The 13,938-nt window shown below is 38.2% G+C and overlaps 1 long non-coding RNA gene across 1 annotated transcript; it reads right to left on the bottom strand.

The window, feature by feature from the left end:
• Positions 1–4,474: 4,474 nt before the first annotated feature.
• On the bottom strand, positions 4,475–5,704 carry LOC131011292 (uncharacterized). Its single transcript, XR_009096844.1, has 2 exons — positions 5,261–5,704; positions 4,475–4,642 (listed from the first exon to the last, which is right to left on the bottom strand). It is a non-coding gene; the product is annotated as an uncharacterized LOC131011292 (long non-coding RNA).
• Between the last annotated feature and the right edge of the window lie 8,234 nt (positions 5,705–13,938).

Here is a 13,938-nt window from a genome sequence, read left to right as displayed (position 1 = left end):
GACCTTGTAGAAATTATCGGGCTTTTCGATAGAAGCATCATTACTAGCGTAACCTCAAATAATTAATAGGCTCAAAAGAGAGTAGCCAATTAATTAAATAAACTAGTGGCTTAAATGAAATAAACAATAATGGCTTGCTTTAAAGTCGGAAGTCCAAAAACATTAATTAATAAACTGGGCGGCTCATTACTGATAAATAATTGGGCTCCATCAAAAATTGATACTGCTAGGCTTAGCTCAAAGGAGTAACTTCAGCTCAAGCTTTAAAAGAATTAAAGCCCATCTTAAAAAGTCTTCGACCCAAAACAATTAAAATAGGGGTCCAAATAATAATTAATGTGGACTGAAAAGAATTAATCTTAGCCCAAAAAGGCAATTTAATCGGCCAAAATGATGAATTAAACTGGCCCAACGAAATATAAATGGGACTAGAATAATAGCCCATCATAAAATATGCATCAGCCCAACTCCTTAATTAAATCGAGCCCAATAGAATTAATGAGAAGGGCCAATTAAATAAAAGACTGGCCCAATTCGAATTTAACTGTGAAAGCCCAAGTAATTAAAATCAAGCCCGAACTTAAAAGTCTTTGGCCCACAACAATTAAAAGGTGAGGCCCAAATAGATAAATAAAAGAAAAGCCCATATCTTAAAATTAAACCAAGCCCAAGCATTTAATAAAATCGGCCCATTACTCAAAGCCCAATACCATTTAAACACAAGCCCAATCTTTTAAAAGATAAAGGCCCAATTAAAATAAATGAAGAGGCCCAAATTCCATTTAAAAATCGGCCCATCACTTATTAAAAATCGGCCCAACACAAACCTAGCCCAACACCACCCTTTTCTATCTTCTTTCTCCCGTAACATTTTGCCACTCTCTCTCTCTCTCAGTTGAAAGATCCGCCCACTCTCTCTCGCTCTCTGCGCCCTCCTGCCGCCGCCACCGGACGGCAGCGCCGTCCCCGGAGGCCGGCGGTTCCGCCTCCTCTCTCATTCCCTCACCTCAAGTCTCCCTCTCACTCTTCCTCCACCGCACCCAACAGCAGCCGGAGCCTCTCTTCCTTCTTCTTCAAAATCGGCGCTCGATCGGCCCTCCTTCTCCGGCCGCCTTCTCCGGTCATTGGCTGACCCGTAAATCCCTGGTAGCTCCTTCTCTCATCCACTTCTTCTTAATTCAATTCCTCAATTCTTTGATCTAAGCCCTAGTTTTCCCTTTAATCACAGAACGCAGTCACCGCCGCCGTTGAAGGCCCGATGAGACGGACGGTCGTGATTTCGTCTCTTCTCATTTCTCAACAGGTTCACCTCTCTTCTCTGCTCAAGTCAGAAGAGCTCTAGCTCTCTGTTGATTCAGGCGGAATCGTTGCGCCGCTGAGCTTCGTCTGCCACTGTTCTGTGAACCGACGGGATTCGCCGCCGTCTGGAGCCATCGCCGCCGACTGCTGTTGCTCGTCCGGTGGTCAGCTTTATCTTCCTCAGTTATTCAGCCGCCATCGTCTCTGATCGGCTTCGGTTGCCGACACGGCTCCATCAATGTCATTGATGCTGTCCTAATTCCAGAAAGGAAGAGGTCGACGCTGCCGGGCAGCCGCTGTTCGGGCTCGGTACAGGTCGATACAGTCAGCCTCCCCCCCCCCTTAAAAGCTAAGTCAAACCATTCTCTTTTATCGATTATTAACGCGAATTAGGAACGATAAAGTATAATCTTTTCTTTGCTTTGCATAAACTCAAATTATGCTCGTTTAAAACTACATACGAACTGCTACTTGTTCATGAAAGCGTAGTTGGTTGCTTAGTAAGTTCAAGATGCTATAAGGTCTTCTATGATTGAACTGATCATGCCCATGCTTTAATATGAATGTTTACTGGAAAGGATATTTGAGATTGTGAATTACCTTGCGAATGTTTTGGGCTTGGTTGGCTGCTGTGATGTTGAGTTAAAAGAACTGGAATGACTGAACTGAAAGATCAAACTTGTTTCTTTCAATAACTGTAAGTTGTAATTGGAAGGAGATGATGAATCAATACTAATTTTTTTACCTTAATGTTTCTGGCAGAGAGTGAATGAGTGATTTCTCTCACTTTTCGGTTGTAGTGCATTGAATGAATTGAAACTTGAAAACATTGGCAGGTTGAAATGGAGGCTCCCCTGCTCTTTGGGAGATTCTTGGTGAAAAGTGATAGTGAGTCTTGCGTTGCTTGGCTGAAGTTGAGACTAAGATAAGGAAGAGTTGTTGCTGCACTAGTATGGTGGGGGAGTTGGTGGTTGTGGAGTTGGTGGGGAGAAAAAGATGGTGGAAAGCATGACTTTAGCAAAGTTAAAGAAAAGGAGCTGATTTTGTAAAACTATGCATATTTTATTTTGATTTTGTGTCAATACTTTAGTGAGTGGGATTAAGTGGCCACGTAGAGTCCACAATCTTTGTGGTATACTAGACGATTTTCCCCAAGCTGGGAACTAGACTGTAATCTGTGAACTGTAAATAAATACTGGCTTCGATTTTAAATCATCGCATTTCTGTATCTGCTTGATATCTTTTTCCTTACCTGCTAACTTGATAAACTGTAATATAACTTAAATTAAATCCGTAGATTTAATCTGCGTTGCAGTCGGAATAATTCCTCGACTTCTAGTAGCACTAATAAAATATAACTGCTTCTGTTTTTCAATTAATAAATAACATGACTTTGCTAAGTCAGTTATAACTTGGAAATAATAATTATTGAATGGCTCAATAATGCTCGTCGCGTTTTTCTCATACGTTATAAAAGTATAAAGCTAAAATAATAACTCCGTTTCTGATAAAAAAAAATCAGGACCATAAACTGGATTCATTTATAAAAATTTCATTTACTAGTTTTAATCATAATTAAAAGAGCGGGCTATGCCTTTTTCCTTTTTAAGGAATATAACGCGTATACAAGTTCTCTGAGTACCCTTTTTATGTGAACTATGCCTTTTTCCTTTTTAAGGAATATTTCACGCGTATTCAAGCTCTTTGAGTATTCTTTTATGCACCCCTTTCTAAACCCGCTCCTTAATTTCCCTTCCCCAGTCATGGTTTTCCCGGATTAATTATCCTTAATTAAGGCCGGTCGTGACATGTTCCGATTTGATACATAGATTCTATTGGTTGTTCAGGAATAGTCCAATTTGAATAATTGTTTGGTATGCTGATTTCACTAGATTGAACAATACCAGAATTATCGCATTATTATTTTTGGAAAATAGAGTTCTTATTCTAGATGCCATTAATACTGATGAAATTTCTTAGCCTTTAATGGATCGATTCAATTTTAACAGGGACCACCTAATCGGGACCACCTCACTTGGGCTGACCAAACGAAACAAGGCTGACCAAACTGTTAAATTGGTAGACCAAATAAATATGATTTATTTGTTTATACAAATTTCTTATACAAATTTGTATAAACCCAAATGAGAAATTAATATTACTTGCTTAATTTCTTATACAAATTTGTTTAATTGTTTATATTGAATTAACCCGAAATGAATATATCTATAACCCTTTTCTATGTATTTTCTTATACAAATTTTTGAAAGTAGTTGCATGCTTTGAAACTCGATATATGACAAAATAATTAAGTGTTATTGGAATATATCATAATCTAGTCCATAATATCTTTCACAATAAATAAATATCGCATTTATTGATCTTAATCATAAATAAAAGAGCGGACTACTACATAAAAATTACGGGTATTCCAATCTCACTCGTCAAGATACAACCGTAGATCTTTTATATAGCAATAGACCCGCGCGGTTCTATACTAAGAGCATCTTCATCGCTAGTGTGAAGCTCAGCTCGAGCTGATACCATGGGAAGGGTGGCGGGCTGACGTGCCGCTGCGACTCGAGCGCAGCAGAGCCCATCATGTGGGGCTGTAATAGCCGCCATTTTTCTTTATTTTTCGATATTTTATATATATTAATTATTTAGTAGAAATTTAAAACTGTAATACCCCGTTTCCCTGAGTTAAATTTAGAATTTATTTTCGAAATTTACAAGTAAGATGATTCACGCCGGATATAAAGAAAATGAATTTATTTTTAATTCCAACAAAAATAAATATGATTTACAAAAACATTTGTAAATTTAGTTATTGAATTTATATGCATTGCATATTTATTTAATTTAGCTTTCAAATATTTTCACGAACTATTTATTTAAGCGAACACTGAACGATTATTACAGTTTTCATAGTACAACCCGGAAGACTTTTTATTTTATTCCCACCTACTTCTCTCCCTCACCTAACACACACCCACTACTCTCCACCAACTATGCCCCTTTAATTAAAATATCAAAACACTCATCTACCTATTCAAGCACTACTGAAACCATTTCATGTTAGTATTCCACTCCATCTTTAACAAATTACAACCTTCTCTCTCGTGAGAAAAGCTCAGTTGCAGCACAACAGCCATCCGACATTCATTGGCATAAATTTAGTAGTGAAGAGTCTAAGCTCGGTCAGGTATATCATTTGAAATTTAACATGAAGATCTTAAGTTGGGAAAACAAAAGACTGATATGAGTAATTGCTACAGCGGAAGTCTAACATAGGAATTTATCGCTAGCCTCAGCTCCGTCCCGTCAGCACCGGCCAGCCAACCTGAAAACATTTGAAAGTATTTTTGGGCTAAGTACTAATGTACTTAGTGGGCATGCATTTTCTGAAACATCTCATATTTTAATAAAGACAGTTTATCCAATCATACTTGACATGACTTAGAAGGTTTTAAATTGAAATAACTTCTAAGCATGTTAAAACATTTTCTTTCATTTGTGCGCACATGTCACACTCCCTTTCTGTTACTCGCTGTGATCCCGGACCTTAGCCACCGACGGATCTCTGTCTCCTGCTTACTTGAACTGAGGGCGTAACCCAGACAAGTTTACTTTGACCTCGGGACGCTACCCAGGCAGGCCTGATATTTCTCATGCTCCGGAACACATCCAGCCGAGCACCCTTATAACGCCTCTGGTTAGAGCCCGATGGAGATCAACCCACCGAGTCAACTAACAAGTGTACACAATTCTCAAACAACGTATTAGGTCATAAGAGAACCTCAATTGATTAACTGTGCGAGCCTTAAACAGAGCAGAGTGCACATAAACATTTTATTGGATAAACAGTTTTCATTACATTAAATAAACAAGTTGCATTTCATTGAAACATTTAGAGCTTAATAACTCAATCATACTTTGTACATTTTGAAAGTAAGCCCACCTGTATAGGCAAAGCCTGTCGTTTAACCTTATCTCTGAATCGGAATAGCAGTGCTAATCCTTCTGATGCTCAAAGCCTACAAGAAATCTATTCTCAATAGGTCTCCTTAAATCTAATCTTAAGTCATGGTGTAGTGCTTAACATTCTATGATTCACTTAGCCGGGTTTTCAAAATTTAATAAATAAATAATTGAAAACATTTCTCTTGAGTTAAGAACACCAACAATATTCTTACTCATCTTTCTTTAATAATTGGAATTATAAATAAAACCAATTAAATCATAAATACTTTTATTGCAAAATATAATGCAATTTCATGTCATGCTTAGCATATAATAAGTAATAACTTAAAATATGCACATAATAATAATATGATATTATTATGCAAATTAAAATAATTAATCAAACTTAATAAGTCTAATTAATTAAAATAGTGCAGTCCAATTAAATGGAGAAGCTGCACAGCCCAATGAATAAATTAAAGGCCCAAAGCATTAAATAAAAACATTGGCCCAACTGAAATATAAACAAAACTCGGCCCAATTAAAGAGCCCAACTGAAATTTAAAACAATGCAAAACTCGGCCCAACCCAAAGCCCAAGACTCAAAGCCCAAACCTAGCCTTTTCCTCCTTCCTTTCTTCTCCCCCCATCAGCCGCACACGCCCATACATCATTCTCTCACTCTCCCTCAACTCGTCTCTCTCTCTCGACTGTTCTTCCGCCGCGGACGCTCGCCAGAGAAGCGAGCGGCGACAGGCTCCACCTCCGCTGCTACTCCATCGGGCCCGGCGACAAACGTCGCTCCGGCCACTTCTCCCTCACCCCCGACTGATCGGCTCTCTCTCAATAGATCGGAAACCCATCGCCGTCGTAGCTCGCCGGAGCAAGCGGAGACAGGCTCCAGCTCCCCTCTCTCTTTTTCGGCGACTGCAACGACAAAAGCCGCCACCGACCGGTGACTCCGACTCCCATCTCTCTCCCTTAAGTCCCCTGTCACTTCCCCCTGTTCTCTCTGGATCGACGGGCAGCAGGAGCATCAGGCCACCGCCGCCGTCGCCAATCCCCTCTCTCTCCTCCGTTCGTGGCCGAGCAGCAGCGGCACTGCCGCCGTGCCCTACCTCCCTCCACTGAACTTTGGCCGACGACAGCAGCTTCATGCCGCCACCATCGCCGCCCTCTTATCTCCCTCGGTACTCTCTCTTCAAGCCCTTGCTGGAGCAACGACGATGAGCTGCCTCACAGCCTTCGACTCTCTATCTTTCCAGCCAGACCGACAGTGGCGCCGAGCCACCGCCGTCGACCTTCCAGCCCAAAATCGATAGATGTAAACAAGGCTCAAACTTTTCTTTCTTCTTTTGTAAATCATGCTTTGATGTATATGAAAACACATATTGTATGCTCATGTATGTAACTATCATTTTGTTTCAAAAATTGATACAAGAAAACTGAATTTCAATTTAGCAAATAAGGTAAGGGCTCAAGAGGGAACCTTAAGAGGTTTCGTTTCAATTGTTTGTCTGATCTTGTTGGTATTGGTTTTGATTCACTGCGTTAAAACTGAAGTGTCACGACCGGCCTTAACTAAGGATAGCTAATCCGGGAAATCGTGACTAGGGAAGGGATTTAAGAAGCGGGGTTAGAAAGGGGCACATTTGACTCATTTACAACTCGATTATAGACATTTATATCTAGCATTAATTCTTGAAATAAAATTTAAGACATTGAAAGATTGACGCATATAGTTAAAAAGGATACTCGATGAACCCGAGTAAGCGTTAAATATTTCTTGAAGAGTAATTGACATAATTATAGACTTGACTAAAACATAATCAGTGTTTGCAGCGGAAGGCAAGACTGAGATACATGTATGCAGACACATATCCTTTCTGAGCCTATTCTAAGTTCGACAAAAGCTCCACTCAGCAACACTTCATCGTTCATCACAGCTCAACCTGCACATTCATAAACATATGCAGGGCTAAGTACAAAAGTACTTAGTGGGCAGTTGCCAAAAACTAAATTATAAGCTTAACATTTTATCATCAAACCACAGCATCATATAAGCGACATGAATCTTCTTTCAAGTTCTTTGCATACTATCATTTTCAAATTCATAAATAGCGTAAGTGCATTCCTCATCATCAAAAGTCCTATTAAGAAGCATCGTGAGGAAGATCCTCAACGAACACAGGCATCGCGCCGTGAGGGAGGCCTCCCTCAGCGGACACGGCATCGTACTGTTGAGGGAGGCCTCCCCCAGCAGACGCTAGCATCGTACAGTTGAGGGAGGCCTCCCTCAACGGACGTTTGACCGACCAACCCTCTCATTGACTCACGGTCGCGTTGCATATATAAATATATATCCTGACAAGATAGCTATCCGCTCAGGAATCGATTTCGTTAACATCATCACATAAGCATTAGATAATAAGCATAAAGCATTAAAGCGTAACTCACATAGGCGTTAAATAATAAGCGTAAAGCATTAAAGCGTAACAAAGCGTGAACCACATAGGCGCGTAACAAAGCGTAACTCACTTAATCGTAAATCACTTAAAAGCGTAACAAAGCATAAATAATAAATAATAAAAATTTAAGTCGTAATTAAGCGTAAATAGCATAGCGTATATTATTAAAGCGTGACAAGCGTAGATAATAAAGAGAAATAAAGTTTTAACTCATTTAAGCATAATAAAGTAAATAGCATAGTGTAAATTATTAAAGCGTAACAAAGCATAAATTACATAGGCGTAAATAGTATAAACAGCATAGCGTAAATCATTTAGCGTGAAGCATAATAAAGCTTAACTCATTTAGGCATAATAAAACATAAAACTTGCATAGTTCTTTAATAGCATTTTATCTTACGCGTAAGAAATTGCCCACCTGATAGCAAAGCTTTTCTAAAGTACTGTGACTCCTTGAGTAGTCCTTACTCTCGCGCTTGACCTTAGTAATGAGAATATAAAATAAGACATTGCTCGAGAAAAATTCTCAATTTAATGAGAATGCGTAATTTAACTATGCATAACTCTCTTATTCAGGAATTATATTTCTAAAATAATAATCCAAGAATTTCTATTAATAACCTGCACTATAGGATCAATTAATAACATAAACTCGGCTTATGAGATCATATTAATAATCTTAATTAATTCACTCATCTTTGGGTATGCTAACCCACTTACTAATTAATAATCATCATTCTAAATTAATCCGTAATTAGAACTAGCTAAATCCAATTAATAGATTAATCTAGACTAGTCTTTAATTGGGCTAAATAATAAGGCAGCCTAATGATTAATTGGGAGCAATATAAGGCAACCCAATAAAAGAAATTGGACCAAATAAAAAAAAACCATCGCAATTCATTCTTCTTAAAATATGCCTGGGCTCTCATTCAGAAAAGGAATCAGCCTACTCCGATTAACTCTGGTCCAGCTGCTTAGCCTCGTAATAAAATCGGCCCAAGAAATAGCCCAAACTAATTTCCCTTTTTCCTCCAAATCGTGGCTGCGATATCTCTCTCTCTCCTCTCTCAATTATCGGTTTTCTCCCCTTTTTTTTTATTAAAGCAGAATACTCTCTCTCTCTCTCTTAATTATCAACCGAGAGCTCCTTCTCCCAGAATCAGTCGAGCTCCTTCTCCTGGAGCGGCTGCTGCTTCTCCTGGAGTCGCCGCCGACTGCTGCTGTTCCCCGAAGTCGCGGCCTTCTGCTGTCAAAATTCTGCAGTCGTCGCAGCGAGACCGGTGAGCAGCACCATCATCCTCGCGTTCCTCTGATGCCGGCGTAGTTCTGCAATTCAGTAGGAGCTTAGCCGTCGTCCACTAGAGTTCTTCCTCGTTCTGAATTTGCTGAAGGAAACGAAGAGGAGCCCAAATTCTTCTCTCGATTTGGGTCTCGATCCGCCGCTGCCTCTACTCCGGTGGGTCACCGTTCGTTCTCCTCCATCTCTAGTCGTCTCTCTCAGTCTCGACTTAACAGATCGTGGAGCACCAAGGCAAGCTTCTCGCCTGAAACTGCTGCCCCCGTGGTTCTGTAAATCCGGCGACTTACAGTCGTTGTATGTCACCCCAGCCCCATTTCTGGAATCACCGCCGTCGCGGCCCTTCTCCGGCGCGATGGATCGCCGCCGTCATTTCCTCGGCTCGACTGAACAGGTACATCGGTACATCGATCTAGTCCCACTTCCTTTTCCTTCTACTCAAGTTCACTTCTCAAATTTACGTGAAGTCTTGGTTCTATATACTATATATGCAAGGGATTAATGGCGTTGTGGGGTTGCTACTGTGTTAGCATTTAATTTCTAGAGTCCAGTGGGAATCATAAACGCATACGACATTCTACATAACATGGATAAATCTGTATTACTGAAACTTGACTTTGCTAAGTCCATTATGCATATATATCTTAATTTTTTATTCTGACTTTCTAAAACATAAGCATACTTGTTGGTGTGAATCATGTAGCATGAACTAGAGTAAAATGAGATTAGCAATCACCTTGTGTGTTTTGTGCTTGGTTGGCTGCTGTGCTAATGAATTCAGGAGTGAATAAACTGAAACATAATTGTGGATTTTGCTTAATCATTACAGGCTAAACTCAAGAAGAAAATGGAGAAGTTTATGAAGGAACCATATTTTGATATATGATTCACGTGCCCGTGACCCATTTCGGATATCAAACGAATACATACAAAAACCATGTGCCTAAAGCAAGAGGATGAAATCTTACTTGCAAATCCGGCAATGATCGACTCCAGTGTTGATCTTCCAACTTGTTCCCACGGCAAGACTTGACGTTGGGTGGCAACGATCTTCAAGTCCTCTCTTTTTCCTAGGGAAACGCGCCGCCTCAGTTTTTGTGTTCTCACAGATTTCTCTCTATTTTACCTCACGTAACGTCACAAGTAAATTAGAATTAGGGCTTTACCTATTATTTATACTGGGTATTAAAACCCTAAATAATAAGCCCATCATCTAATTAAACTAAAACAAAGCCCAAAGGCTTAAGTGAGAAATAGATGGACGGACGCCCCATATGGAGTTAAGCCTTTATTGGGCCAAGCGGGGATCTACTAGCTTGAATAAAGTTTGGCCTCCCAGTGCTCGATTTTCCTATTCAGCCCAGAATAAAATCGAGACACAAATATTAATTTATTCCACTAGAAAATTAATATTGAATTACCTCTTTATTCTTTAGGTGAGTCGGGGCTAGTATTAGACTTAATTAATCCCCGTGTTTAAGATATCCAATATCCATTAATTAATTAATTCCTCTGACGATCAATTAATTAATTAATTAGTCGTTTAATTATAAACGACATCTCGAGTGCTACCACTTAAACTTATTATCGTATTGGAACTAATTCCACCTGCAGGGTTTAATACGATAAACTTATTAAGTTCCTCGAGAGGATATTATCATCCTGTTATTAGCAGGACACGGATCCTTATTGCAATATAATCGCATGTCAAATAATAATTGCTATCACCCAAAGTATCGAGTATATTGAGCTTCAAGAGAACTCTCACCCATGATAAATCAAAGCAATAGTCAATATATTATTCACACCGACTAATCCAACTAAGGTTAAGACTATTTAAGTCACCGAGATCTTGATTCTTAATTAGTCAGAATATAAGAATTCATCTCACTGTGATCCTGTTCAATACACGAAGGTACTAGCATAAATAAATAGCCAAGACAAACTATTTATCCATTTATGCTACAATCTAAACCAGCAACTCGTCCATAGTTGCCTCGATTGTGAACTCAATTTATATCTCAACGTTTTCCAATTATATGATCTTCTGTGATCTACAACACACCATATAATCTATAGTATGAGATAAATTGGACTATAATAGGATTATGCAATAACAATATTTCAGATAGAAGAATCACAGTGAACTAAGGAATCAATGTATACAAGCATAAAGTCTTGCTTTCAGTATACAACCCTTCAGTTTAAGTTGAGCTTACCTCTTAGGGTCCAGATTGCAGCCGAAATAAACTCTCTATGATTTTTGGTGCATAAAGGAAGGAGGGGGAATCGTAGTTGGTGATTTTCAGGCTACTATGAAGCCCTCAATTTATCGGCAGAGATCAAGAGGTGTGAGCCCGCAAAACTTGAAAAACTATTTACAGCAAAAGTGGAAATTTTGCTGCAACTTTTGACAAAAATGAAAGTGGCTGCCATATTTTTTTGACTAATAGTGGAATTCCATGTGAGACTTTGAAAAGTGGAGTACTCATCATAGGGTGCGTCTGAAAGATCTCCTAGTTGTATCTTAGCATGGCTTCAAATATTAAATTGTGACTTTTGCAGGGAAAAGAGTATGGCCTTAGCAGAGTTAAAGAAAAGGGGCTGCTATGCGTGTACTATCCATATTTTATTTCTTGATTTTGTATACTCTATTGATAGTGTAGGAGCGTAGGGAGTGTGAAAGTTAAAATGATGATTGTAAGTAAATAGAATTGAGGTGACTAATAAAAATCTCTTGCCTTGATTAAATAATCAAGTATTTGTAAAATTAATATTGGGTTCTACTAAATAACGACGCTTTGTTATAACTCTCTACGAATTAAATATCTAATTTAACTCGTTCTTAAATTCGGAATTAGATCACTGACTTCCAAGTAAATAATAGAAATAATATTTCTATCGCATATAAATTAATAACTTGACTTTGCTAAGTCAGTTATTAAACTGGATGATAAATTATTGAATGCTTCAATAATTCAATTGCGATCATATCACGCAATGGCATCAAATTCAGATTTCTGAGCTGAATTAGTTGATAACTAAACACTGGATTTACCATAACTGAAGATGCAATATAACAATTATTGCAATCACTGATCTTAATAAAAAAATAAATAAATAAAAGAGCGGGCTACTACATGAAGCCTAGGCAGTTGAGTTCTGCTTGAGAGGGAGTGAGCTTGAGATTTTCTTGTGAGAGAGATGAAATATGTGGGATGATAGTGGAGGATGGAAAATGGAGAACTTGGCTGCAGGATTTGTAGGAGAGGAGCATGGCTTTACAGTGGTGATGTTAGGTGTAAAGGAAGGCTTTTGCACAAAGGAGGTAGTAGGTGGGTAGTAGGTGGGTGTGGGATAAAATAAAATAAAAAGTTTTCCGGGTTGTACTATGAAAACTGTAATAATCGTTCAGTGTTTACTTAAATAAATAGCTCGTGAAAATACTTGAATGCTAAATTAAATAAATATGCAATGCATATAAATTCAATAATTAAATTTACAAATGTTTTTGTAACTCATTTTTGTTGGAATTAAAAATAAATTCTTTTTCTCAATCCGGCGTGAATCATCTTAAATCTAAGTTTAAAATTATTCTAAACTTAGCTCGAGGAAACGGGGTATTACAAGAAATTAATATTACTTGTTTAATTTCTTATACAAATTTGTTTAATTGTTTATATTGAATTAACCCGAAATGAATATATCTATAACCCTTTTCTATGTATTTTCTTATACAAATTTTTGAAATTAGTTGCATGCTTTGAAACTCGATATATGACAAAATAATTAAGTGTTATTGGAACATATCATAATCTAGTCCATAATATCTTTCACAATAAATAAATATCGCATTTATTGATCTTAATCATAAATAAAAGAGCGGGCTACTACATAAAAATTACGGGTATTCCAATCTCACTCGTCAAGATACAACCGTAGATCTTTTATATAGCAATAGACCCGCGCGGTTCTATACTAAGAGCATCTCCATCGCTAGTGTGAAGCTCAGCTCGAGCTGATACCATGGGAAGGGTGGCGGGCTGACGTGCCGCTGCGACTCGAGCGCAGCAGAGCCCATCATGTGGGGCTGTAATAGCCGCCATTTTTCTTTATTTTTCGATATTTTATATATATTAATTATTTAGTTGTAATACCCGGACTTTTGATGACGTGTTTAATTGCTTGAGTTTGAGTAATTAGGGTTTAGATCCCTTGTTTGATTTACTTTGTAAACAGATGAGAAGTTATATGAAGTTTTCTTATTATTTTTAAGATGTTGAGATGTTCTTTCGATGATGTAAGAATGATGTGAGATTTTATATTCGTATTTGAGTTTGAGTATTTGAATAATTCGAGATAATTATTTGAATGAGAACGATGAACTCGGAAGTGAAATCTGAGTCCGTTAAAACGTTTTTGAAAATTTTGACTTTTTGACGATGAATAGTAAAATACTGCTATTTCGTCTTTTTGTCGACTTTCAAAATCTTACGTGCACGTCGTCGAGAAATATTCTTAGTTTTTCGATACGAGTCCAATAATGAAAGTTTTTTTTTTGGACGACGAGTGAATAGTAAATCGGGATTTCTCGATAGACGTGTAAATCTCGTTTATCAGAATTTCGAGAACGAGCTTGTATTTTCTATATTTATATAGAATTACGAGTGTAATAAAAGTGAGTAGGAGTTGAGAGGGCGAGTAACGAAGAGTATGGGTAGTTAGTCGTTAAAACGAGACGAGACGAAACGAGATATTTAACGACTAAATATCTAGGCCTACCCTACCAAAACCACCCCCCAACCGCCCACTACCCTTAACTCACGCTGCACACAACACACACACTAATTTGTGCTGCACACACACTAAACCACATTAGAAACACACACTCCCTCCATTAAAGCTTCA

This window comes from Salvia miltiorrhiza, chromosome 2 (assembly GCF_028751815.1).
Source record: "Salvia miltiorrhiza cultivar Shanhuang (shh) chromosome 2, IMPLAD_Smil_shh, whole genome shotgun sequence".
In the NCBI taxonomy this organism is placed as follows: domain Eukaryota; kingdom Viridiplantae; phylum Streptophyta; class Magnoliopsida; order Lamiales; family Lamiaceae; genus Salvia; species Salvia miltiorrhiza.
Note: the sequence above shows the minus strand (reverse complement) of the source record. Positions and strands in the feature narration are given on the sequence as shown.